We start from the raw sequence: 27,226 nt of genomic DNA, 5'->3' as shown, positions 1-27,226 counted from the left end.
TTACACCTGGCCAGACCAGGCAGGCAACTCAGCAGAGAGGCAGAGGGCTGAGCGCTTCTTAATCAATTTCAAAACAGCATTTGTTACCTACTTTTTCAATGTCTTGAACAATCTCCCCAAGTCACCAATTCTAGTGAATGTATTTCATATACTCATATTCTTTCTTTGTTACATTTGCAGTGAGCCCAACATCTATTGAGGTAGGCACAAATTCCATTCAACACTTTGCTTGAAACTCAATAGTCTTACCCATTGAAGTGAAATGGACACTATGAGAGACAATGACATAATCAGCTCTTGTCTAGACTGTTGAGGAACAACTTACTATTTTATTCCTTTTAGTATTTTTGTTGTTGTTGTTGTTGTTGCTCTGTTTGTTCTACTTAATACCACTGGTTGAACTCTGTAATCAATACACAATTGTTCTTAGGCATTTAAAATTAACAGAAAAGTGATCTCTGTTAAACATAGGAGTGGGAATAAGAGAGGGAGGAGATATATAGGTCGGCACATGTTCATTCAGACTTATCTCCAATGGTGGAACTAGAAATGTGCCAGGGGATTTCAACTCCATCTTATCAAGGAGGCATGTACCAATGCCAGTGGACTTGGTAAAGTAATAAGTATAAGTACACAACCAATCAAAAAGATAGGGTAAGTGTCGAAGAGATTTTACAAATAAGACCAGTGTACGCAAATAATGAAGGATAGAATTAAAAGGGAGAGAATGATCCTGCGGGGGAAGCAGGACACACAGCAGACTCATAGAATGGCAAACACCCAAAACAGCACTCCGGCCTCAGAATCAACCCTTGGGGCATTCGGATCTGGCTAAAAGGCCCATGAGAGTCTCCAGGCATGGAAAGCCATGACACGGTGGCAAAAACAATCTAAATGAAAGATCCTGGTGAACAAGACCCCAGTGGAAGGAACAGGTCATCAAGGAGGGAGGTGCATTTCTCTGAAGGGAGGAAGGAACCTCCACTGTGATATGGCCTTGACTAAATAAGTTCAGAGTTGGTGAACTCAAGGGGCTTCCATAGCCTAGACAGCTCATGGCAAGAGCCTAGGGTGATTGCTGATGTCATAAATAAGAGTGCCAATTGTTAAATCAACAACAGGAGTCACTGGGTACAGGCTCCCCACGTAGGATCTCTGTCCTTAATGTGTTTTACTATGAAACTTAAAAACAACACTACTAGTCGAACAATACACTATACCTTATGCAGTTGTGTGAGGGCAGCCTGTTGAAATCCTTGCTCAGTATATACTAAGTTGATCTTCTGTATATGAAGGTAATTGAAAATGAAACTCGATTAAGGGCGGGATGGGAGAGGGAATGGGAGAGGGGAGGGCCGCGGGAGGGAGGGAGGTTGGGGGGGAAGCCACAACAATACAGAAGTTGCACTTTGTAAATTCACATTTATTAAATTAAAAAATATATACAAATAAAAAAAAGAAAATCAATAATCGTCCCATTGTTGTCTCCATCCTTAAGAAGATTTGTCAAATAATTATTCAAAAGTTCCTTGTTTGAATAATTCTAAGGCAACAAATTGAGCTCCTCAAGGTATTTACTCCTTTCTTTTTATTTAGAATGTGGGACTCCAGCCCCTTGTGTTCAGTTGGACTGGTGTACACTGGTGTAATAGTTACAAACATGAGTGTAGAGTCCCATGTGTCTGGACTTTGACAAACTTTGTCTGGTACACAAGCTCTGAGGATTCAAGCTCTGAGGTTATCCCAGATCTGATAAAGGCCAACCAATCTGCTTCAATGTGAGGATTCTGACTCCTGTTTGATGATACTGTGAGCAATATTCTGAAGTCATGCAGTGCAGTAGCTCTTATTTAAGATACAGCTAATCTCCATTAGTTGAAAATACACAGTATCATTCAAAATTTACGCACAACTGCTCAGAAAGGGTGTACTTTAAATGTAAAGAATTAAGTCTCATTTTAGCCAAATTGTCATTGGTGTTTGTGATAGTTCCACAAGTCCAAATGCCACTATCCATTTTTTTAAGATTTATTTTTTACTTATTTGAAAGGGAGAGTTTCAGAGAAAGAAGGAGACAGACACACATATACACAGAGAGAGAAAGAGAGAGAGAAGGAGAAGGAGAGGGAGAGGGGTAGAGAGAATCTTCCATCCTCTGGTGTACTTTCCAAATAGCCACAAGCCTGAAGCCAGGAGTCTGCAGCTTCTTCCAGGTCTCACTTGTGGATGCAGGGGCCAAAGCCCTTGGGGCATCTTCTGCTGCTTTCCCAGACACATTAATAGGGAGCTGGATCAGAAGTGGAGTAGCCAGGACACAAACCAGCGTCCTTATGGGATGACAGTGACACAGGCAGAGCCTTAATCTGCTACACCACAGCGCTAGCCCCTCATTATACATTTTTATAATGGATTATTTGTTTTCTTTGCTATTGAGTCATTTTAATTCCTTAGATATTCTGGCTATTAACCCTTTTTCAGATGAATAACTTGTAAATATTTTCCCCTATTCAGTAGATTGACTCTTCACACTGTTGATTGTTTCCTTTGCTTTACAAAAGCTCTTTTGTTTAATGAAATCCCATTTGTATATTTTTGTCTTTGTTTCTTAGAATTCTGAAATCTGATTTTAAATACATTTCACTCATTGGAATGGCCTGAAGCATTTCCTCTCTTATATCTCCTATTAGTTTTGAAGTTTCAGAAATCACATGCAGGACTTTAATCTATTTTGAGTTGATTTTTGTACCTGGTGAGAGATAGGGGTCTAATTTCATTCTTCTGTATTTTTTCAAATTTTCCTAACACTATTTATTGAAAAGACTTTCATTTCCCAATACATATTCTAAACACCTTTGTCAAAGATAAGTTCTATGCATATGCATGGGTTCTCTTCCAGGGCATCCATTCTATTTCATTGGTCTATACAACTGTTTCATTCAAATAACATGCTATTTTAATCACTGTGGCTTTATAATATATTTTAAAGTCAGGTGTTTTAATACCTCTTGCTTTGTTCTTTTAGCACAAGATTTCTTTGGCTATTCAGGGTCTTCTTTTAGTTCCACGCAATTTTAATAGTATTTTACTAGTTTTATGAAAAATGTCATTGGTGTTTTGATAAAGATTGAATTAAACATGTAAACCCCTTTGGGTAGTATGAACATTTTAACAATATCAATTCATCCAATCCATGGACGTGTTATGTTTCTCCTTTTCTCTGTGTCACTTTGCATTTTTTAAATCAATTATTTGTACATATAATTGCAGTGATCCTTCACCTACTTGACTAAATTTATTCTGAAGTATTTTTGTGCTTTATGTAACTATAGGAAGTGCAATTATTTTGTTGGTTTATTTTTCAGGTAATTTACTATTATTGTATAACAAAGTTGCTGAATTCTGTACATTGACTTTGTATCCTGCAACTTTGCTGAATTTATTATTTCTAATATCTTTTTGCTGGCATCTTCAGAGTTTTATATATGTACTATCTTGTCATCTGCAAATAATGGCTATTTGACTTTTTTCCCAAATGTAGGTTCCCTTTGTTTCTCATGACTAATTGTTCTGCTTAGGACTTTTAGGTCTATATTGAATTAAAGTGGTGAAATTGGCCATCTATGTCTTGTTCCAGATCTCAGAGAGAAAGCTTTTGGCTTTCCCCCACGTAGTACAGTGTTAGCTGCTGGTCAATATTATATATAATTTTGATTATGATATGTTGGGGTATGTTTCTTCTATACCTAATTTGTTCAGAGTGGTTTTTTTTTTTTTTTGGTCACAAAAGGATGTTGAATTTTATCAAATACCTCTTCTGCATCTATTAGATGATCATATGCTTTTCATTTTTCACTATGTTGATGTGGTTATCAAGCTTACTGATTTGTTTATGTTAAGCATCCTTACATCCATGAGATGAATCCCATTTGATTATAATGAATAATATTTTCAATGTAATCTTGGATTTGATTTGCTAGTATTTTGTGGAAGATTGTTATGGAGATATTGGCCTATATCTTTATTTGTTGTGTTATTGTCTTTTTTTTTTTTTTTGTACCAAGATAATGTGGCTTCACAGAATGGATTTAGAAGAATTTCCTCCTCCTACGTTTTTTGAAATAATTTAAAGACTGGTGATAATTTTTCTTAAAATGTTTGGTAGAATTCAGCAGTGATCCATCCAGTCCTGGGTTTACTTTCATGGGAGACCTTTATTACTGATTTAATGTCACTATATGTTATTGGTCTGCTTAAGTACTCTTTTTCTTCATTACTCAATTTTGGTAACATGCGTGTGTCCAGGAACTTATCTATTTCTTTCAGATTATCATTTTTTGCCATAAAATTATTCATGGTAATTGCTAATCCTTTGTATTTTTATGATGTTAGTCTTAGTGTCTCCATTTTCATCTCTGATTTTACATATTTGAATTTTCTCTCCCTCCTGCCCACATTCCCATTCTCCCTCCTTCTTTATTTTCTTATTTTTTCTTTTAATTTTTATGATGGCATATACTTGTTTTGTATTCTTATTGTGATTGTTTCTTTTTCTCTCTGTTATGATCTTCACTTTTGGTTTAATGATTTTCTATAGTAGCATACTTTGTTTTGTCATATTTGATCTTTTTATTTTAAAATTCTTTGAGGTGACTTATTTTAAATTAATGTTATGTTCAAAGGCTTAATTCTTCAGTAAAGAGACCTCAGCAATAAAAAATAAAGAAACCACATTTCAGCAGAAAAACAGACAAGGACTATAAACAATAATCAAATAAAAAGATGTTCAACTTCCCTCATATCTATAGTAGCATACTTTGAATCCTTACTTCTTATGTTTGATTAAGTCTCTGACAGATTATTGCTTTGTAATTGTCATGAGGCCTATAACAATCTTCTTTTGGTTATAACAAGCTACTTTGAAATAATAGCAACATATATTGTAAACAAAGGGAAAGAAACAGACAAAAACAGAGTTAAAAATAATAATGAAGAGCTCACTCTGCATTTAACTCTATTGCTTCCCACATTTTGAATTTTTTATGTTCCATTGTATCTCTTAACATTTAATATAGTTATAATTACTCTTAATTGTCTTGTTTTTACTCTTCATACTAAAGATATGAATAGTTTATGCACCATGTTCACAATATTTAAAGCACTCTGAATTTGCTTGGATAGTTACTCTTACCAGTTAGTTTTCTTCCTTCTGATATTTCATTGTTACTGGTTAATATCTCTTGTATCCAGCTCGAAGAACACTTTTTAGCATTTGTTATGAGAAGAATATGATGGTGTTAAATTCTCTCATTTTTTGTTTGTCAGGTAATGTCTTTATCTCTCCTCCCTCAACTCTAAATGGTAGCTTTTCTGGAAGCAGTATACTTAAATGGCAATTTTTTTACTTCTGTATTGTGGCAGTTTCATCTCACTCACTCAGGTCAAGAAATAGAGCACTAGAACAAATTTCCATTCTTTGGGTCAAGAAACTCTTCCTTATGAAGATATATTGGAGAAGATGCAAAATGATATCTACATAACATAATATGATTAGATATAAGAAAAACATGAGGGGCATCTATATGTACTACCATGGTGTCATTTGTAAGATATATTGTTAAGTAAGCAAATGAAGATGCAAAAATGTTCATCTGATATGCCCTTGTTTATCTAAGGAAAGGGAGAATATGAATATAAATATACATATAATATATATTCTTATAGTTTAAAAGTTGATAATAGGGAGAAAGTCCATAACATTCTTTAAAGGATTGTCAATAGATGGAGAGAAAATGTAGAATGGCATGAACAGGAACTGAAGCTATAATTTTGTGGATTTGAATTTGTATTATATAAAAATTCGATACAATCATAATGTGAAATTAAACTCAATAAACTTTATTTCCCAAAAAGATTTATTTGTTTGTAAGTATGAGTTACAGAGAGAGGGAGGGACACAGAGGGAGAGCTTCCATCTGCTGGTTCATTCCCCAAATGGCCACAATGACTGGGGCTGGGCCAGGCCAAAGCCAGGATCCTGGAACTCCATCTGTTTCTTCCATGAGGGTACATGTGCCCAAGCACCTAGATCATCTTCTGCTGCCCTCCCAGGTGCATTACAGGGAGCTGGCTTGGGAGCAGAGCAGCCAGGACTGGAACCGGCAACCATAGGGATGCCGGCATCACAGGCAGTGGCTTAACTTGCTGTGTCACAATGCCGGTCCTTCAAGAAACAATTTTAAATACGATGTTTAAAATAAAATAAACATATGTACCTAAATGTTTCTCCAGTGGTAGCAAAACCCACAGAACTAAACTATTTCAAGTGATTTCATCACGAAGTTATTTGACTTTAAATCCCTACTAAAATATACCCCCAAAACAAAAAGAATGGCAATAGTAGCAAATGATCTGAAACAACAGCTTCTCTGGTAGTAATAAGCATTGCTGGTACCCAAATTGTTGATTTGAACTACCATTTTCCAATGACTGAAATAAGGCTCCTTGGAGAAATGGCTAATTCTATGTCTAGAATGAGAAATCTATAAAATGAACCTGCAACATCTTGTCATGTAACATAGCAAGGGCATTGTCAGTCACTACTAACTACAAAGTGAGCAAATCAAATATATGTAAATGTGGTAAACTAAAGGAACAAATGAAGCATTTAACCCGCCTTTCCTAAATGAGTTGTACCATTAGGTAAGAAAACAGTAGAAGGAGAGTTTTATTTATAGAAGTATGCCACTTCATAAATAAAGAGGAAATGACGGGATTTGAATAAAACTATTTTGCCCTAATTAGTTAATGGATTTGGGTATTGAACATCAGTGCCTGCTAGCATAATATAAAGAGGGACAGCCAAACATTACCTGCCTCTGATGGAAGGTACAGAAAATCGGATCTGAATCTGATTGAGACTCTTAATGTAACTACCCATTTAGAAGAAATACAGAAGACAGAGGAGTATGTTAAACACATGATGAGAATGCCACAAGAAAGATCCAAGCTGTAAGAAATTTTAAAAAAAACTTCAAGAAATAAATTACAAGGAAGGGGAGAGGTGGAGGAAAAGGAGGAAGGGGAAGGAAAAGTAACGGGAGTAGAAAGAGGAGGAACAGAATTGAGTTAAAGCCATCCTATAGATTAAGCAGGTGATAGGAGGGATTATCAAATCATTTACCCTGACTGAAATGTCTTTCTTCTTTTCCTTTGCCTGACTAGAGTCTTATTAAGACTTACCTCACTGTCAACTCCTTCACGAAACTTTTCTTGAAAGCCCAGATTGAGTTAAAAGTACCCCCTCAATGACACCTTGCATAGGGACTACATTTCCCCAGCATCTAACAGTGCTTGACATATGCAGTCGATGCTTAGGAAGTGCTTTTTTTTTCACATACTTGAATGCCAGTTCAACTATTTCACATCCACCTAAGTCATTTCGGCAATCTCTGATAAAATTAAAACCAAATGTACTTTACCAAATGTCTTCAATGTGGAAATTCTTCTTTTAATAGCTTATTGAAAAATGACCTTTGCACAAAGTTATATGATGAATTGCCGTTCATAGTAGGAAATTATAAGAAACAACTTCAGTGTTCATAACAAGAGGATGGTTAATGTAGGTGATGGCAAATAAGAAGGTTGATGAATCACCTTTTATACTGTTAGGAGAGTCGAAAATGGCTGTGGGACTTGTGTCATACCATAATTCCTGACAGAAAGCAAGAGGGAGCTAAGACAGAAGGGCAAAAGGCGCACATCTCAAGCTATGTGTCTCCCTCTTAGATTTCCCACAATTCTCAGTCAACAATCTACTGCATACATCTCTTTGGCCATCCCTAGCTATAGGAGAGGCTGAGAAATATGTTCTTTCAGCGTGGCACATTTTTTCAGAGAATACTTGCACTGCTACTGAAGAATGAATGAATCCAAGTATTGAGTAAGCAGCCATTAGCCTCTGCTTATAAGATCTTTATTCACAAATTAGGATGTTACTTGTTTCGCGAAGTCTTCAGTTCCCACATTCTTTTCTCTAGTGCCCCTAATATGATATACTTTTGCTTCACTTTTTTTGAAAGATTTATTTTACTTATTTGAAAGGTAGATTGAAACAGAGAAAAGGAAAGATAAAGAAAGAGCTTGGGCCGTCTTCTACTGATTTCCCAGGAGCATTAGCAGGGAGCGGGACTGGAAGTGGAACAGCCGGGACTTGAACCAATGATCTGGTATGGAATGCTGCTGTCGCAGGAGACAGCTCTTAACCTACTGCTCCAAAATGCCGGCCCCAATTTGTTTCACTTTATTATAGTAATGCATATATATGTATGAGGCAAGCCTCCAACCACCGCCCCAACACACACCAGCAGTCTGTAACAAAGTAATGGTGGAAAGAATAAAAATGTTGAAGCTAGAGATCCTGGAATTCAATTGTGGCATTACAGCTCAGTAATAGACTACTTGTCCCTTGAAGATTGTTCTTTCATCTTTATAATATAATAATAGCACCTATCTAAACTCAGAATGAAGATGAATGGACATGACATGTTTAAATATCTATTCTGCTATCCCTCTCTTCCTTCTTCCCTCTTTTTCTGCATTTGCCTTTCAACTAGAGACACAATGTTCTCAATATTGGTATTTTCCTCAGAGCTTAGCCCTGTTGTGGATTTATAATATGCAGCCAACAAATATCTGAGGAAAGACTGAGTGAAGTTTGAGCCCAACTTTTTACTTTTACAATAGAGGAAACTCTTGTACTCCTTTCTAGTTTATACATTACGGGAGGCAAATGAGAGAACAGAACTCCCTACCACTATTGCCAAAACAATATCACTGAAAATTGAAGAGCAAAATACTGTGCATGGTCTGCTTTCCTTTCTTTCTTGATTTTTAAAATGACCTAATAAGACCAAATAGAGGAACTTATTGGTGAAAGATGGCAAGGTCTTAATACGTGGGCTGCTGGGAAGTGAGGAGCTTTGCCCTAAGGTTACATAGCAAGGAAATGGCTTAGTTGGCATTTGAATCCTGGCTTCTGACACAGAGTTTCCACTTTTCCTGCTCCAACAAACTTCTTGATAATTAAGTGCATTTGAATATGTTTGAGGATTGCCCCAAGTTGATTAGTTTTCAGTAAATCAAGTTGGCAAGCAGATTTTGATGAGATATTTTGGGAATTCTGCTTGAGCAAGGATTAACTGAGAGGAGCTCACTCACTAACTTGGAAAGAATAACAGAGTTGGCAAACTTTCCAGGTATTAATGACCTTTGGCCATGACCTTACTTGACTCTGACTGCCCTCCCTAGGCTCCAGCTTGACACCATTCAGACAGCTAGTACATCTGCTTGGGAAAGCAGTCCTGCTAGGCATCTCACACAGGTTCTTGTCCTGCCACTCAGAGCAGCTGAATGGGGACTATATTGGTCCAGGTACTCTGAAGAGGACCGGAGCAGGGGAAGGCTGGGGAAACAGTGAGAGGATGCACTACTGGTGGGAAGAGAGCCGACTTCATGTATGTCCCAGAGGATGGTGGAGCTGTGTCCTGCTTATCCTGCCCCATGTAGTGAAACAGTGGGAGGGGCTGGCGCTATGGCGTTGCAGGTAAAGCCATCACCTGCAGTGCCAGCATCCCACAAGGGTGACAGTTCAAGTCGCGGCTGCTCCTCTCCTCTTCTCATCCAGCTCTCTGCTATGGCCTGGGAAAGCAGTAGAAGATGGCCCAAGTCCTTGGACCCCTGCACCCACATGGGAAGGCCTGGAGGAAGCTCCTGGCTCCTGGCTTTGGATCAGCACAGCTCCGGCTGTTGCAGCCAATTGGGGAGTGAACCAGCAGATGGAAGACCTCTCTCTCTGCATCTCCTTCTCCATGTAGCTCTGACTTTCAAGTAAATAAATAAATATTTTTTTTTTAGAAAAAAAAAAAAACCATGGGAAAGTATGACTGCCTATCCACTGATGAATAGCTCTACAGTCTTTTGGGGGAAGGAATCTGATTGGTCTATACACATTAGTTGAAGATCTGTTTTCCTTCTACTTGAGTTACTGGCCCTTAAAATTTTGTACAGTGGCAGGTTTTAGTCAGAAAACATGGACTTAGTCCCATTTCTGCCACATTCTTACACTGTGTTTTTGGGTAAATCCCAGAACCTCTCTGGATCTGCCTTTCTCATTCTTTAAGGTAGAAAATATATTACTTGCTGTATTGGCCTCAGGGAGTTGTTGTGAGAATTAAACAATAGAATGGATGTGAAAGAACCTCATAGAGCACACATAAGGGTGATAATTGTCTCCGAAAAGCAAATGATAGATGACTATGAGAACAGAGAGACATAAGGATGGAGGAAAGCCATATGGCACACAGAACTGAATGATGCCACCTCCTCAAAGCTAGTGCTAGGAAAATCAATTGGACCATTGAATGGAAAAGCTGTGCATCACTGACTTTAAAAATCTCACTGTATACCGACAAGAGAAATAAGAAGCAGGGATTTAGGTGTGTGATTTATGAGATTCAAATTATGAAGAATGAGAAATGTTGTAGCAGTTGCTTTCAAACCCATCTATTGGAGTGATAAAAATACCTATTGTGTCAGCAACCTCTTGACCATACACTAGGCCATAAGATAAGTCAGAGGAAAATACAAACTGCTGTCCGTAGCACACCTCTTTATAGTAATGAAAATGATGTAGACACTGTAATATTACAACTATAGGAGTATAAATTCTAGACTTGTGCTTCCTTTGACAGTTCTGTTGTTAAGCTTAGTTTGTTAGTTTAGGGAAAGTCTTCACATGGCAAATTAAAGTGCCAGCTAAATATGGCTCCGTGGTAATTCATGTGAGCCCCTCACTGACTCTCAATTAACAGTGGTCACTGAGAAGTCACAGGCTCCTCCTTAAACAGGCAAAGGAATAACCATGAGAACAGAAGTATAAGCAAACGTGGAATTCAAAGTGCTGCTTATTGTACTTCCCTGGTGCTGAAGCATATAGAAAGTGCAGACTATGTTCTCTGAGTGCTTCTGCAGAGAATTTGAGACATGAAGACTCACTCTTGCAATCAGTGGGACTCTCCTTTCACCCTGGGTACCATTCAGCATGTTTTTGAGTTTCTCTGCAAAGGTTTAAACTTGTTGGCTGCACAGAGTGTTGAAGAGTCAGTGAATAAGATTCAAACCAAAAGCAATTTCCAAATATTTTATTTGGAAATATATTCTTTAGTCTTGTCAAGTACTGGAGGAATCAAATACAAATTCACAAAATTCAAGGGTATATAGTAAATCTGGGAGCTTTCTAGGCTCCCACAGAGCCCACCCCAAAGTGAAACAGGCTCCTGAAAGACAAAAATCCCTAGGATCTGGACCTTTTAAATTTACCCTAAGCAAAAGAGAGATGTTCATTCTTGCTTCTGAGTAATTCTGAATGGCAAAGTAATGACCAACACAGCTTGATGCACAGGCAAGGGAATTGGACTGTGAGTTGGCCTAGCCACCTGGCGCTTGGGCAAGTCACTGCCCTCACTGAGCCTCTGCTGTCTGCCTGATAAGAATCAGACACAGTGTTTGTAAAGTTGCTGTGAAGCGAATGGGACCTGGCAAAGGGCGGTGTTTTGTAAACTGGAAGTCACTAAAGGGAAATAAGGGATTGTTTCATCTGGTGGCAGTCTTAGTTTTCTGTTTTAACTATATTGTTCAGATGACTATGTGAATTCTTAGATTGCTGCATCTATTTGGTCTTGTAGCTCTTCTTTATCAGATGCTGACTTCCAACAATTAATGTGTATCCCATGTGTGGGTTCTTTTCATGGAGTGACAAAACTTGTAAAGAGTCAGTTAGGGTTACAGCTAAGTGGGGTGTGGAAGGCATGATTTCCTTTCCTGTACACTCAGAAGAATTTTTCCAGATTGCCCAGCAAGTAAACCCAACATTTCCACTGAAACCAAGGCCCTGTAACCAAGGCCCTGTAAGCATAAATCTGTTGGGAGTCTTCTGCTCCTAATCCCAACATCCAAGGGCATCTGCATATGTAATCTGAAAATGGAACTTGGGACCCAGGAGACACCACTGTTCTAACATACTTCTAGGGAGGATCCCTGCCAAGATGGCAATAAGAAGCAGAGGAACTTAGAAAGAGAACGTGCCTATAATCATATTTTGAATTAGCTTTCTAATTCTTTACATTGTCTCACACTGTCAACCAAATGAACTCATACATGAGTGTGACATGTGATGGCAGCAAAGTCCAGGCTCTGTTCCTGCTGGCTCTTTTTTTAAAACTATTTATTTATTTGCATGTATCTCAAATTTAACACTAGGAACATAGTAATTCTTCCCACTGTATCTGGCCTCCCACCCCTCTTCCACTTCCCACTCCTGTTCCCTGTCCTGCTTTTCACTAAGATCTATTTTCATTTAACTTTATATACAGAGGATTAACTAAGAGTTCAACACTTAGTCTGAGCAAGAAAAAGAACAAAGAAAGAAAAAAAATTAAAAACAAAGAAACAAACTGTTCCTCATCAGTCCAGACAAGGGCTGTTCAGAGTTATTGCATTTCCAAGGTGATTTCACTTTTTTTTCCTTTTTTCCCCTTCCTCTTTTCCCATCCTTCCTCTTCCTTCTTTCTTTTTAGAAACTTAGTTATCAGGCCAGCGCCGCGGCTCACTAGGCTAATCCTCCGCCTTGCGGCGCCGGCACACCGGGTTCTAGTCCCGGTTGGGGCGCCAGATTCTGTCCCGGTTGCCCCTCTTCCAGGCCAGCTCTCTGCTGTGGCCAGGGAGTGCAGTGGAGGATGGCCCAAGTACTTGGGCCCTGCACCCCATGGGAGACCAGGATAAGTACCTGGCTCCTGCCATCGGATCAGCGCAGTGCGCCAGCCACGGCAGCCATTGGAGGGTGAACCAACGGCAAAGGAAGACCTTTCTCTCTGTCTCTCTCTCTCACTGTCCACTCTGCCTGTCAAAAAAATAAAAAAAAAGAAACTTGATTATCTTCAAAGAAGAACCCAAGAATGCTGTCTCTTGACCTTCCTGTTGCCCTGGGGGTGCCCCCAACAATTCCTCATTTGTTTGGCGCCATCAGGTTGGACAAAGGCCACAGTCATCAGTTGTTTTGTTGAAGACTAGGAGTTATGACTTGCAAGGACAATAGGAGCAGGTGTGGATCCAGAACAGACTGATTTCTTTGACCTTCTCACCAGTTTGTCTCAGGATCAGCCTGCTTAGGTGTACCTGGGCTGATTTCCATGACTTCCTTTTCTTGTCTGAATCCATGATGATCTGAAATGTCAAAGAGGATAGTTAATAGCCCAATATGGTCATAATCCCTCCTTTACTGATCTCTTCCTATCCAACATCTTTAAATGACAGTTCTTACTTTATAATTCCCTAATTTATACCTGTAGCCAGACTTCATATGAGTAAGTGAGCTTTTTGCTCAAGCTAAAAGTCTAAGTGTTACTCTTTCCCCCTTTTTTGCTCTGATATCTGACATTCAGATAAAAACTTATCTTGTCAACTCTACATTCAATATACTCTGCAATCCTACAATATCTCTTAACTCTGTTATTAACTTACCCAACCAAATTGCCATTATCTCTTGCTTGGTCTTATGAAAATGTGCCCATTCCCCCACTATATCTTTATCCAGAATCTATATCTATCTATCTATCTATCTATCTATCTATCTATCATCACTTATCTATCATATATCCACCCATCAAATCTATCCAATCTATCTCATTTTCTTTTTCACTTTGTCATTTTAATATAAAACTTTCTGATTCTTTGAACTCCTGAAAATGTTAGTGTACTTTGCTTTATGTACATGTGTGTTTTAAATTAGCTTTATTGCACATGGCATTGCACTGTATATCTTATTGCATCTTGTTTCATGCTGATTTCACTCAACACTGTTTTAATATTGGTCCATGTAACTATGTATGTATGTATCTGTGTATATATATATATATATTTATATATAATGTTAATTCTGTTGCATTCTACATACCTTCCTTCAACTTATGAGTATCCAGATTACTTCATATTCCTTGACACTGAAATATTAGGCCTTACACATGCCCTTCCATGGACTTGCATAATTTTCTTTTGGGGATGTACACACAAGAGAGAATTATTGTATATCCTGTGCTCCAGAATGTCCCCTACCTGTCCACACTTTTACCATAACTATAGTGAAAGGATTATTCCCTCTATTTGCTTGTTTCCACCAGTCTTTGTTGTATGCTAGCTTTCTTTTTTTATGTTTTTTTTTTTTTACTTTTATTTAGTAAATATAAATTTCCTAAGTACAGTTTATGGATTACAATGGCTTTTCCCCCCCATAACTTCCCTCCCACTCGCACCCCTCCCATCTCCCGCTCCCTCTCCCATTCCCTTCACATCAAGATTCATTTTCAATTATCTTTATATACAGAAGATCGATTTAGTATATATTAAGTAAAGATTTCATCAGTTTGCACCCACACAGAAACATAAAGTGCAAAATACTGTTTCAGTACTAGTTATAGCATTACTTCACATTGGACAACACATTAAGGACAGATCCCACATGAGAAGTAAATAGACAGTGACTCCTGTTGTTGACTTAACAATTTGACACTCTTGTTTATGGCATCAGTAATCTCCCTAGGCTCTAGTCATGAGTTGCCAAGGCTATGGAAGCCTTTTGAGTTCGCCGACTTTGATCTTATTCCGACAGGGTCATAGTCAAAGTGGAAGTTCTCTCCTCCCTTCAGAGAAAGGTACCTCCTTCTTTGATGGCCCCGTTTTTACCACTGGGATCTCACTCGCAGAGATCTTTCATTTAGGTCTTCTTTTTTTTTTTTCCAGAGTGTCTTGGCTTTCCATGCCTAAAATATTCTCATGGGCTCTTCAGCCATATCCAAATGCCTCAAGGGCTGATTCTGAGGCCAGAGTGCTGTTTAGGACATCTGCCAGTTTTTAGGTCTGCTGTGTATCTCGCTTCCCATGTTGGATCATTCTCCCCCTTTTTGATTCTATCAGCTAGTATTAGCAGACACTAGTCTTGTTTGTGTGATCCCTTTGACTCTTAGACCTATCAGTGTGATCAATTGTGAACTAAAATTGATCACTTGGACTAGTGAGATGGCATTGGTACATGCCACCTTGATGGGATTGTATTGGAATCCCCTGGCACGTTTCTAACTCCACCATTTGGGGCAAGTCCGATTGAGCATGTCCCAAATTGTACATCTCCTCCCTTTCTTATTCCCACTCTTATATTTAACAGGGATCACTTTTCAGTTAAATTCTAACTGTATGCTAGCTTTCTAACACTTGCCAGTATAATATGTGTTAACTGAAGTCTCATTTTTGTTTGAATTGACATTTTTTTAATACTAAGTTTAAGCGTGATTTCATGACTTGTTAACCTTTGATTCTTATCTTCTTCCTACTCATTTCTCCTCCTTTCTCATTTTTTTCCTTCCTCCTCCCTTCATTTTCCTTGTTCTCATTTTTTTCTCCTCACATCTCCCTTCTCCTCTTCCTCAGCTGCCTCCTCTTCCCAATTTTCTTTTTCTGGAATGCTCATACCATTTGTCCACTTTTCTGTTGAGGTTTATGTTTTGCTTCCTTTCATTCTGAAAGTGCTTTTGAATACTTTAGGCATTTTACTTAGTCGATTTTAGATCTAGCATATAGCTTATTCAAATGTTTCATCTGTCAGTTATATTTGTCTTTGGTGTTCATTATTTGAACCAATACCTTAATTTTTGGTACAAATGCAATTCTTATTTTGTTTTTTTTTTTTGACTTTATGATTAGTACTTTTGAAATATAAGGGTATCTTCTGCTGTTCCTAAGTGTAAAATACTCCCTAATTTTTCTATAACCTTTATGGGTTTTCCTTTTACATTTAGATATGTAACCCAATTATTATCTGCCTTGTGTATGGAGTATTGAGTATGGCTCCAGTTTTATTTTCTCTACACAGTGAGATAATTTTCCCAACCATGTCTACTGATAAATACATCTTTTACTATGAACTTGTGATGCCATCTCTATCATATATTAACTTCCCATATATTGATGGTTCTTTGTATGCATTCTCTTCTTTGTCTCTTCTTTTAATGCCATACTCTGTTTTACAAGTATGCCTTTGTATGGGCTAAATTTCCCACCTTACTCTTTTTAAAGGGTTGTATTACCATCAATGACCCATTATTCTTACATAATTTTATGATAAACTTTTTAAGTATCAAAATAGAACCCAGTTGTAATTTTCTTCAGGCATGAAATAGAATTATAGATTAATTTGGAAGAGAACTGACATCTATGAAAGAATAATGTCATACCCCAAAGGTGTAAATGTTCTAATTCTAGGAACTAGTAATTATGTTAGGATACATGACAAGGAGGAATTAATACTAATCAGCTGATCTTAAAATAGACAGATTATTCTGAAATATCCAGGTAGACCCAATATTATTATAACGGTCCTTTAATATAGAAGAGAAAAATAGTAGTGGAGGTCAAAGTGATGTGAATTGGAAACTTGACCCACTTTTGCAGGCTTTGAAGACTGAAGAATTGGGTCTTGAAACCAAGAAATATAGATGGTCTCTAGAACTTGAAAAGGGAAAGGAAAGGGATTCTTCCCTAGAAATTACTTACTTTATCCTAGTGAGATTAATTTCAGATTTTTAAACTATTGATTTGTAAGATAATAAACATATTGTTTATTAATAAACATATATTTTAAGACAATTGTAAGATAATAAACATATATTGTTTAGTCCACTAACTGATAATTTTCTACAGCAGAAATAGAAAACTAAGAGAACATCTTCATGATATTAAAAGTAATTTCATCTAAGAGCATTCAACGTCTTTATCTGTGTAGATCATCTTTTGTGTTCTCCATTAGCGCTTCAATGTCTTATCCACACAAGTCTTATATATTCTTGGTGAATGTCCTACATACTTTATAAATTTTTATTGCTATTATGAATGGTAAATGAATACTTTTTAGGTTTTGGGGGAAGAAAGGGCAGTGCTTATTGGGTAATGTTGTATCTGTCAACCATTGGTTTCACAAATGTATGAAATGAAGTTTTACAAAACTATATCTATATGTTCAACAATTCCGATATACACCCTTATATTTTTTGTCTTTCTTCTGCTGTTTTTTTTAATTTTAGCTCCCACATATAAAGGGAACATATGGTATTTGTCTTTCTGGATCTGGCTTATTTCTCTCAACATGAAACTTGAGTTACATCCATTTTGATTCAAATGGTAGAATTTCATTATTTTTTATAGCTGACTAATATTCCATTGTGTATATATATACCACATTTTCTTTATCCATGCATCTGATGACGGACACCTTGGTTGATTCCAAATTTTGGCTATTGTGAACAGTGCTGCTATGAACATGGTGGTGCAAATATCTCTTTGACACATTGTGTTCAAGACTTTTGGGTAAATGCCCAGTAGTGGGATTGCTGGATCATATGGCAAGTCTGTTTCTCATTTCTTAAGAAATCTCCATATTATTTTCCACAGTGGCTGCACTAATTTACATTCATACCAACAGTATATAAGTGTTCCCCTTTCTCCACATCCTTGCCAACATTTTTTATTCTGTATTTTGGATTTTAGCTATTCTGACAGGGATGAGGTGATGTTTCTTTGTGGTTTTGATTTGCATTTCCCTGATTGCTAATAGTGTTGAATATTTTTTCACATGCTTGTTGGCCATTTGTATTTCTTCTTTTGAGAACTATTGACGTCCTTTGCCCATTTCTCAACTGGATTGTTTTTTTGTTGTTGTTGAGTTTTTTTTTTTAAGATTTTATTAATTTATTTGACATGTAGAGTTACAGACAATGAGAGAGACAGGGAGAAAGGTCTTCCTTCCGTTAATTCACTCCCCAAATGGCCGCAATGGCCGGAGCTGCGCTGATCCAAAGCCAGGAGCCAGGTGCTTCCTCCTGGTCTCCCATGCGGGTGCAGGGCCCAAGCACTTGGGCCATCCTCCACTGCCCTCGCAGGCTACAGTAGAGAGCTGGACTGGAAGAGGAGCAACCAGGACTAGAACTCGGCACCCATATGGGATGCCGGTGCCACAGGTGGAGGATTAACCCAGTGCGCCATGGAGCCGGCCCCATTGTTGAGTTTTTTAAGTTGCTGATATATTCTGTATATTAATCCTTTGTCAGGGGCCGGCGCCACGGCTCACTAGGCTAATCCTCCGCCTTGTGGCGCCGGCACACCGGGTTCTAGTCCTGGTCACGGCGCTGGATTCTGTCCCGGTTGCCCCTCTTCCAGGCCAGCTCTCTGCTGTGGCCCAGGAAGGCAGTGGAGGATGGCCCAAGTACTTGGGCCCTGCACCCCATGGGAGACCAGGATAAGTACCTGGCTCCTGCCATCGTATCAGCGCAGTGCGCCGGCCGCGGCGGCCATTGGAGGGTGAACCAACGGCAAAGGAAGACCTTTCTCTCTGTCTCTCTCTGTCACTGTCCACTCTGCCTGTCAAAAAAAAAAAAAATCCTTTGTCAGATAGATAGGTGATTTGCAAATATTTTTCCCATTCTGTTGGAGGTCTCTTTGCTTTATTGATCGTTTCCTTTGCTGTGTAAAAGGTTGAGTTTCATATAATATCATTTTCTTTTTTTTTTTAGTTTTAGCTTTGTTGTCTGTGCTTTGGTGGTCTTGTCCAAGAATCCGTATCCTACATCAATGTCTTGAGTGTTTCCCCTACATTTTCTTCCAGCAACTTCATGTCACAGGTCTTTAATTTAGGTCTGTTTTCTATCTTGAATGTATATCTGTATATGGTGAGAGGCATGAATCTAATTTCATTCTTCTGCATATAAAAAACCAGTTTTGGGGCCGGCGCTGTGGTGCAGTGGGTTAATGGCCTGGCCTGAGGCGCCAGTTCTAGTCTCAGGTGCTCCTCTTCCGATCCAGCTCCCTGTTGTGGCCTAGGAGAGCAGTGGAGGATGTCCCAAGCCCTTGGGCCCCTGCACCCATGTGGGAGGCCAGAGGGACCTCCTCGCTCCTGGCTTTGGGTCAGCGCAGCTCTGGCCATTGTGGCCAATTGGGGAGTGAACCGGTGGATGGAAGACCTCTCTGTCTCTCCTCTCTATGTAGCTCTGACTTTCAAATAAATAAAATAAATCTTTAAAAAAAACCTGTTTTACAAGCACCATTTGTTGAAGCGACTACCCCTTGCTCCACTGTATGATCTGAGCACTTTTGTCAAAAATCAGTATGTATGGGAATTAATATCTGGGCTCTCTATTTGGTTCCACAGATTTATGTATCAGTTTTTATGCTAGTCCTATGCTGTTTTAATTACTATAACTTTGATTTCTAAACTTGTCAGTATCTATATCTTACCCCTAACTAGAAAAGTACTTTATCACACTTTTTAAAAAAGATTCATTTATTTATATGAAAGTCAGAGTTACACAGAGAGAGGAGAAGCAGAGAGAGAGAGAGGTCTTCCAACCAATCATTCACTTCCTAATTGGCCACAACGGCCAGAGCTACGCTGATCGGAAGCCAGGAGCCAGGATTCTTCCTGGTCTCCCACGCGGGTGCAGGGGCCCAAGGACTTGGGCCATATTCTACTTCTTTCCCAGGCCATAGCAGAGAGCTGAATTTGAAGTGGAGCAGCCAGGTCTTGAACTGGCGGCCATGTGGGTTGCTGGCATTTCAGGCCAGGGCATTAATGGCTCTTTGTCCCACAGCACACCACCATCTTCATAAATGCCAATTCTGTAAAGAATTTTAGGTCAGGTTTGTTATGGTATGCATACAAACATATATGCTTGAAATTGATCCATTCTCACCTAACTTTAATAAGGACTGCTTGCAGAGGTGACTGATGGCTTGGCACCTGGGAACTTGTATTTTAAAATGTACCCTCTGTGACTAATTGAAAAGGTTCATTTGTACACCTAGAGCTTTGAACCCTATTATACTAGCCTGCCTGCATTGCTTGAATGAACAACTTGATTGATGGTGAACATTTGCTTTCCTTCTGGGCATATTGAATTTTATAAATTGTGGCTAGTTATATAGGGAGAGAGTGTTTATGTGACCAGCTTTCAGTTAAAAAAACATGGAGTATAAATAGTAAATGGGCTTTCTTTGGCCAAAATATTATGAACCCATTACCCTGGTTTATTCCTGGAGAACAAAGCTTGCTCTGTTTGACTCCTTTGCCCTCCATTCATGAAAGAGATTTTAAAAAGCTTACCCCCTGAGTCTTTCTAGACTTTATCGGTTGTATCTTTTCTCTTGATTATCTTTTTTTGCATCCTTTCACTGAAATAAAATATACTCATGAGTACAAAACCTAGGCCCTGTGAGCTTTTCTACTGAATTACTCAATATGGGTGCTTTAGTATCCTCAAAACAATGGATCTACAATATTATTTTTCTTTCTCTTATATTTTAAAACAATAATAATTTATATCAAAATCATCTTTACCTCTAATATATCTAGCAATTCTTCTCACCCATTTTAAAAAACATTATTTATTTGAGAGGCATAGAGAGAAGGAGAAAGAAAGAGAAAGAGTGAGCCTTCATCTGGTAATTCACTTTCCAAATGCCCACAATGGGCAGGACTGATGTGGGTTGAAGTCCAGAACCAGGAATTTAATTCAGGTTTCTCATGTGGATGGAAGGAACCCAGTAACTTGAGCTGTCTCCACTGCCTCCCAGGATTTGCATCAATGGGAAGCTAGAGTCAGGAGTTGGAGCTGGGCATTAGATACAGGGACTCTGATACAGGACATAGGCATCTTAACTGACCTCAAATGCTAGCTAAACACTTGACTCTCACCAAGATTTCTGAGGCCTGTGTCCCTGAGAATATTTGCATTACACTGTCACATTCATGAATGTAACAATTGTCACATTGTGGATGAATAAAAAACTCTAATGTCAAAACTCTTTTCCATCAATGCTATACAAATATTATACCCTTTCCTCATTATTGAAAAGTCTGATATAGGTCTGATTTGTTTCTTTATATGCTATCTGGCTTTTTAGTATAAAAGCATTTAGATTTTTTTCATGTCTTTAATATTCTTAAGTTGTTCTATAATATATTTAGGTTGCATTTTGCTACATTAGCAATAGACAAAACAATACACCATCATAATAACATTAAGTGATTTCATTTAAGTGCATGGCATTTTGTGACCCTTTTCCATCTAGGTTTTTAATTTGAGGAAATTTATGTCCATTATTTCTTCAAACACTTCCTTATGCCCATTTTTACCTCTCCTTCTGGGACAATTACTATCCAAATATCAATTTTTCTGTTTTTACCCTCCATATTGCTTTCCATACTATTGTCTCTGTGGAGAATTCCAATACACTAATTCATTCAACAGTTGCATCTAATTTTCCTATTTACTTTGTTCTTTTTTACAACTATAATACTTTCCACATTCAATGTCTCTATGAGATTCTTTTTTATAATTTCCTATTACCTCAATATCAATGACTCTTTAATCAATTTTTAAAAAAACATTTATTTATTTGAAAGGCAAAGTTACAGAGAGGAAAATACACACACAGGCAGAGACACATACACACATACACACATACACACACACACACAGAGAGAGAGAGAGAGAGAGAGAGACTGCTTCCATCAGCTGGATAACTCCCCAAATGGACACAGTGTCTGAAGCTGGGCCAGGCTGAAGCCTGGAACTCCATCTAGGTCTCCCCGGGCAACAGGGGCTCCAGCACTTGAGCAGTCTTCCTTTGCTTTCCCAAGTGCTTTAGCAGGAAGCTGGTCCAAAAATGGAGCATCTGGGATGCTGGGACTTGACCCAGTGCCCATATCGTATGCTGGTGTTGCAGGTGGCAGCTTAATCTGCTGTACCACAATGTTGGCCCCTATTTTTTCACTTTAAGTATATTTATCATGCTTAGTTTAAATAAAAGTAAATTCATATATTATCTTACATAATGATTTGGCATTAAATTGCATATGGATGATAAATTTGTTCTCTCTCTTTTATAGTGAATATGTCTATGGTAGAGTTATTGCAGAAACCTCAAGAAGGGTGTGTAGGTATGCCCTACACTGTGTAAATCCCAGAGAGGGAAGCTGACTGCCTTGTAAGCTTCCTTTTGTAAAGGCCCACATAGAGAAGCCTCTTGCCAGTAGCCTGTGAGGGACTGAATCTTGTGAATAGTCATATGAGTGAGATTAGAAGACATTCTGGGGGACGGTTCTGTGGCACAGTAGACTAGGCCTCCACCTGCAGCGGTGCCATCCTATATGGTCACCCATTTGTGTCCTGGCTGCTCCACTTTTGACCCAGCTCCCTGCTAATGGCCTGGGGAAGCAAAAGAGGACAGTCCAAGTGCTTGTACCCCTGTACCCGTGTGGGAGACCTGGAGGAAGCTCCTGGCTTCTGGTTTGGTTCAGGCCAGTTCCGCCTGTTTTGGCCATTTGGGGAGTGAACTAGCAGATAGAAGACCTCTCTCTCTCTCTCTCTTTCTCTCTCTTTTGTAACTCTGTCTCTCAAATAAATAAATGAATCTTAAAAAAATAAAGATGTTCTGTAGTTGATCCTTTGTGCAAGAGGATTTTCTTTCTTTTTGCCAACAGCTAGACTGTAATCTCAAGACATATCTGAGTCAGAGATACCCAGTTTATATGTGCCAAGATTCCTAACCTATAGAAACTGGGAAATAATAAATGTGGCTGTAAGATGCTGAATTTTAAGGTAATTTGTCACACTGCGGTAGATAGCTAATACAGATTTAGTGTAAGAAATCGAGTGCTGCCATAACAAATATTTAAAATAGCTTCAGAACCAGATAGTGGGAAAAAGGTAGAAAGATTTTGATAAGCATGATAGGCAAAGCTTAAAGTGATTTGAACATAGAAATTTGAATTTTGAGGAGGCTGCTGCTAAGGCCTTAGGGAAAATCCTATTGGGAGCTGGAGTCAAAGGGGTACTTGTTATATAATGGCAGAAAATTTAGCAACACTGTTACCTGCAGTAAGTAACACAAAAAGTGGAAACAGTATAATGAACTTAGAAGGTTTCTACATGAAATCTGGAAGGTGTTGCTTGCTTTCCTCTTGAAGCTTATAGTAAAAAGTGAGAGGAAATAAATCTTGGGAAAGAATGTTAAACAAAAAGGAGCCAGGACTTTATGTTTTTGAAAATTTTCAGTCTCTAACCATAAAACAATGATAAAATTAAGAAATGGCTTCTGAGGTAAGATCAAATCCAGACAAATGGTCTGAAAATAACCAAGGAAGTGACTAGATAACCATAAAAACTTTTTCCTAAGACTTCAGAAAAAACTCAAGGTGTTACTTCCGACTAGTTTTCAGTCACACAAGACCTTTTAACTAGATTAAGGATGTGTCTCCCACATTCTTTAAATAAAATATTAGGACCTTTAGGAACTTTGAGATGTCTCAAATATCCTATCTCAAGCAGGTTTATAAGTGTGACTTTTTTACACTTGAGTACAAAAAGATTCACAGGAAATCCATAAAAATTTAGATAATTGTGTCAGTAGACACACTACCAACTTGGACAATGATAAAAGGAATGAAGGGGACAAATTCATTTGACACCCAAAATTCTGCTACTAGGAGTAGGAAGAGAAAAGTAGTTAGCCACAAATATGTGCTGCCTTTCAGGAAAAGGGAATGATGGTTCAGAGGGCAAGACCAAAGGTCAGAGGGAAAGACCAAGGGTCAAAGGGCAGAGCCAAGATCCACAGGGAATTATCCTCAGCCCTTGAGACCTATTCAAGGAATTTCCAATATTTGCCCTGCAGGATTTCAGAATCGATATAGATCACTGAATCTTTTGTGCTTTTCATTTTCTGTTATTTTAAATAGGAATATCTGCAATTGTTATCCTTATGACTGGTCCATTATTGTGTGAGGCATGGGAGAGGTAGTTAATTCATTTCTTTAGTTTCACTGGCCTACAGACTGAAAGGAACTATACTGAAGGAACTATATTTAAAGAATTATACCCAAGAAGTCTCATCTACTCTTGGACCTGATTTAGATGAGATTCTGTACTTTGAGCTGATGCTGTAAAGTGATATTTAAGGACCTTAGAAGTAAGTGAGCATACTTATATGCATTAGGGACATGAATCATTGGAATAAAGAAGGCAGACTATCCCATTCAGCCTCATAGATGGTGATCAATAATCCCCACTTCATGATATTCACACTATCTGTGATACTCTCCTTTTGAATGTGGGCCAGATTTAGTGATGCATATAGAATCGACAGTTGTGGGATGGATATTGTGGTGCAGCAGGTTAAGTTTGAGATGCCGGTGTTCCATATCAGAATATCTGGTATTAAGTTTCACATTTGTTTCCAATCCAGCCTCCGGCTAAGACACACCCTGGTAGGCAGCAGATGTTAGCTCAAATAGTTTGGTATCTGCCACCCACAAGGGAGACTCAAATGGAGTTGCTAGTTCCTAGCTTCATCCTGGCGCAGTCCTGGCTACGGAGGGCATTTGGGAGTAAACCAGCAGATAAAAGATCTTTATCTTATCTCTCTCTCTCTCTCTCTCTCTCTCTCTATATATATATATATATATGCTTTTGGATAGATGATCTATTATCTATCTATCTATCTATCTATCTATCTATCTATCTATATCATCCATCCATCCATCCATCCATCCATCTTTATTGATATCTGTCACTCTGCCTTTCAAGTTTCTTATGTAGGCTGCCTATCTCCCATACCAAGTATAGACCATGATATGTGGTCAGTATTTCTTGATTACGTGAGCTTCAATTTATAGCTCTCCTTCACTGCCTGTTTCAGTACTTCTCCAAGTGTTGTTGATTCTTTCTCTATAGTGTCTCTTCAAGCTAGAATCCTACTTCCTGCTTCCATGACCATCACTCAAGTAGAACTAAGTGTTCAAACATTCTCAAGCCTAGACAACCATAATAACCTCTGTGCTAGTCTAACCACCTCCAATGTTATAATCTAAGTCAATATGTAATTGATTTGTATTCTGATTTATAAAAATGTGTCCAATTATAGGTAAGTCATCCAAAATCCATTTGACAATATAGGTAAATCATATTATTTATTTATTGAGCATATTAAATATAATTTTATCATTACTTTCTACTCAAGAAGCTACAGTTATTTGTTATTTCACCAAATTTTTAAGTTGTACCTGGTTTTTGTCATGTTCTTTTCTATTATTCTCATTATTCTTTGATGAGGGCATTCTTGTTTGGTTTGTACATAATCAACACACCCCTTCTTTCATTTTAAATCCAGTAACAGCTTGCCCCATAGGAATATATAGATTTTGTCTCCATGGCATTATGTGGTGAGACTGTTGACTGTCCTCTAAAATCATTTTTCCTCGTGTACCATAATTATCTAGGCAGATAGCTGCCCTGCCAAAGTACCAGCTTCTCTTGTAGTTAGATATGACTATATGACCAAATTCTCTCCAATGGAATGTGGGAAGAAGTGGTATGTCTTATTTCAAGGAATTACATATAAAAACCTCCACATGGGGCTGGCATTGTTGGCTTAGTGGTTTAAGCCTGTGATGCTGGCATCCCATATGGGCACCAGTTTGAGTCAAAGCTGCTCCACCTCTGATCAAGCTTCCTGGTATTGCACAGGGAAGCAGTGGAAGATGGCCCAAGTACTTGCGCCCCTTTCGCCTATGTAGAAGACCTGGATGGAGCTCCAGGCTCCTGGCTTGGACCTGGCCCAGCCCTGTCCATTGTGGCCATTTGGGGATTGAACCAGCAGATGGAAGATCTGTCTCTCACTCTTTCTGTCTCTGTCACTCTGAATTTCAAAGAAGTATATAAATTAAAAAAAAAAACAACCTCCAAGTGTATTCTTCCTTATTCTTTCTCACTTTTTGTGTACTGAAATGGTCACCATGATAACTAGAGAAAATAGAAAGTTAGGTGTCATCAGCCTGGACCCCTGAATGTCTCATGGAGCAAAGCCTCTTGCTCTCATGCAGCCACCATCAACCCATTTGAAACTTCTGCTTTGGATTATTACATTAAACAGAAATAAAACTTATCTTTGAATTTAGGGTATATTTTAGTTCTAACTTGTTTTAGTCCTATTTTGTCTACTTAAATATATAAAAAGCATGCAAAAATCTGTCGAGGGTAACATCAGTAGACTCAGAAATTGGCACTCAATCTGTTTTTCTCAGCTTTAACCAATTCTCCTGCTGAGTTTTGTCTACTTAAGTATTGTCTTCTCTTTTGGAAGGCAATTGGGATGCCCTTCTCTTTTTGAAGATCTAACCTCCACTTTGACCTTTATCCCAGCTTGCCCATCTTTCAGCTTTGCCTGCTATCTTAGAAAAATTCTATCCTTAGCAAATTCCTCATGCTACCCCAGAAGACCCACCAGCAGATTGATCAGCTCCTTGCTTCAGGAAAGAGAAAGTCAAATATTTAAAACTTTGCAAATGTCATTATCCCGCCAGGAATTTTAGTCCTTTTTTTTTTATTCTTCTCCATATCACATTCTTCTGTTTCTTCAAAATCTAATTCAAAATCATTTTATAGGATTAAAATCTTTATGACCACACCACTTCTCAGATTACTCCCTCACTTCACATTCTTCTCTGTATCTGGAACTACCGAAATAGTGCATTTGTGGGGACTAAGATAGCATGGTGCTATTATTTGAATGTGCCCTCCACTGTTAGGAACTTAACACACAATGCAACAGTGTTGAGAGGTGGGACCTTTAACAGGTGATTAGGTCACGAGGGCTCTGCTTTCATGAATGGATTGATGCCATTATCATGGGAGTAGCTCCTGATAAAATGAGTTTAGGGTCTTTGCTCTTCTTTCTTATGATCTCTTGCCAGTCCACTTTCCACAATGAGATGATGCAGCAAAAAGGCAAAGTTCTTACCAGATGTGATTCCCTCCATCTTGGACATTCCAGCCTCCAGAACCATGATACATAAATTTCTGTTCATTGCAAGTTACTCAGTTTATAGTATTCTGTTATAACAGCATGAAATGGACCAAGACTCATGAATAGTAACTTTTTAACTTCTTTTCAGTTTCTTTTTTACTTACTGATATTGGAAGAAAACCGAAGAATTTGTTTTGTAACCAAGGAAAGGAGGGAGAGTATGGAGAGCTGGACTGAAGGAGATGGTATATAGTGTTATCCTTAATTC

At 38.3% G+C, this 27,226-nt stretch overlaps 1 pseudogene; it reads right to left on the bottom strand.

The window, feature by feature from the left end:
* Positions 1-26,998, bottom strand: LOC103351885 (cullin-1 pseudogene; annotated as a pseudogene).
* Positions 26,999-27,226: the final 228 nt, after the last annotated feature.

This window comes from Oryctolagus cuniculus, chromosome X (assembly GCF_051225735.1).
Source record: "Oryctolagus cuniculus isolate XC-2025 breed Fujian yellow rabbit chromosome X, ASM5122573v1, whole genome shotgun sequence".
In the NCBI taxonomy this organism is placed as follows: Eukaryota; Metazoa; Chordata; class Mammalia; order Lagomorpha; family Leporidae; genus Oryctolagus; species Oryctolagus cuniculus.
This window is presented reverse-complemented; position numbering and strand designations above follow the sequence as displayed.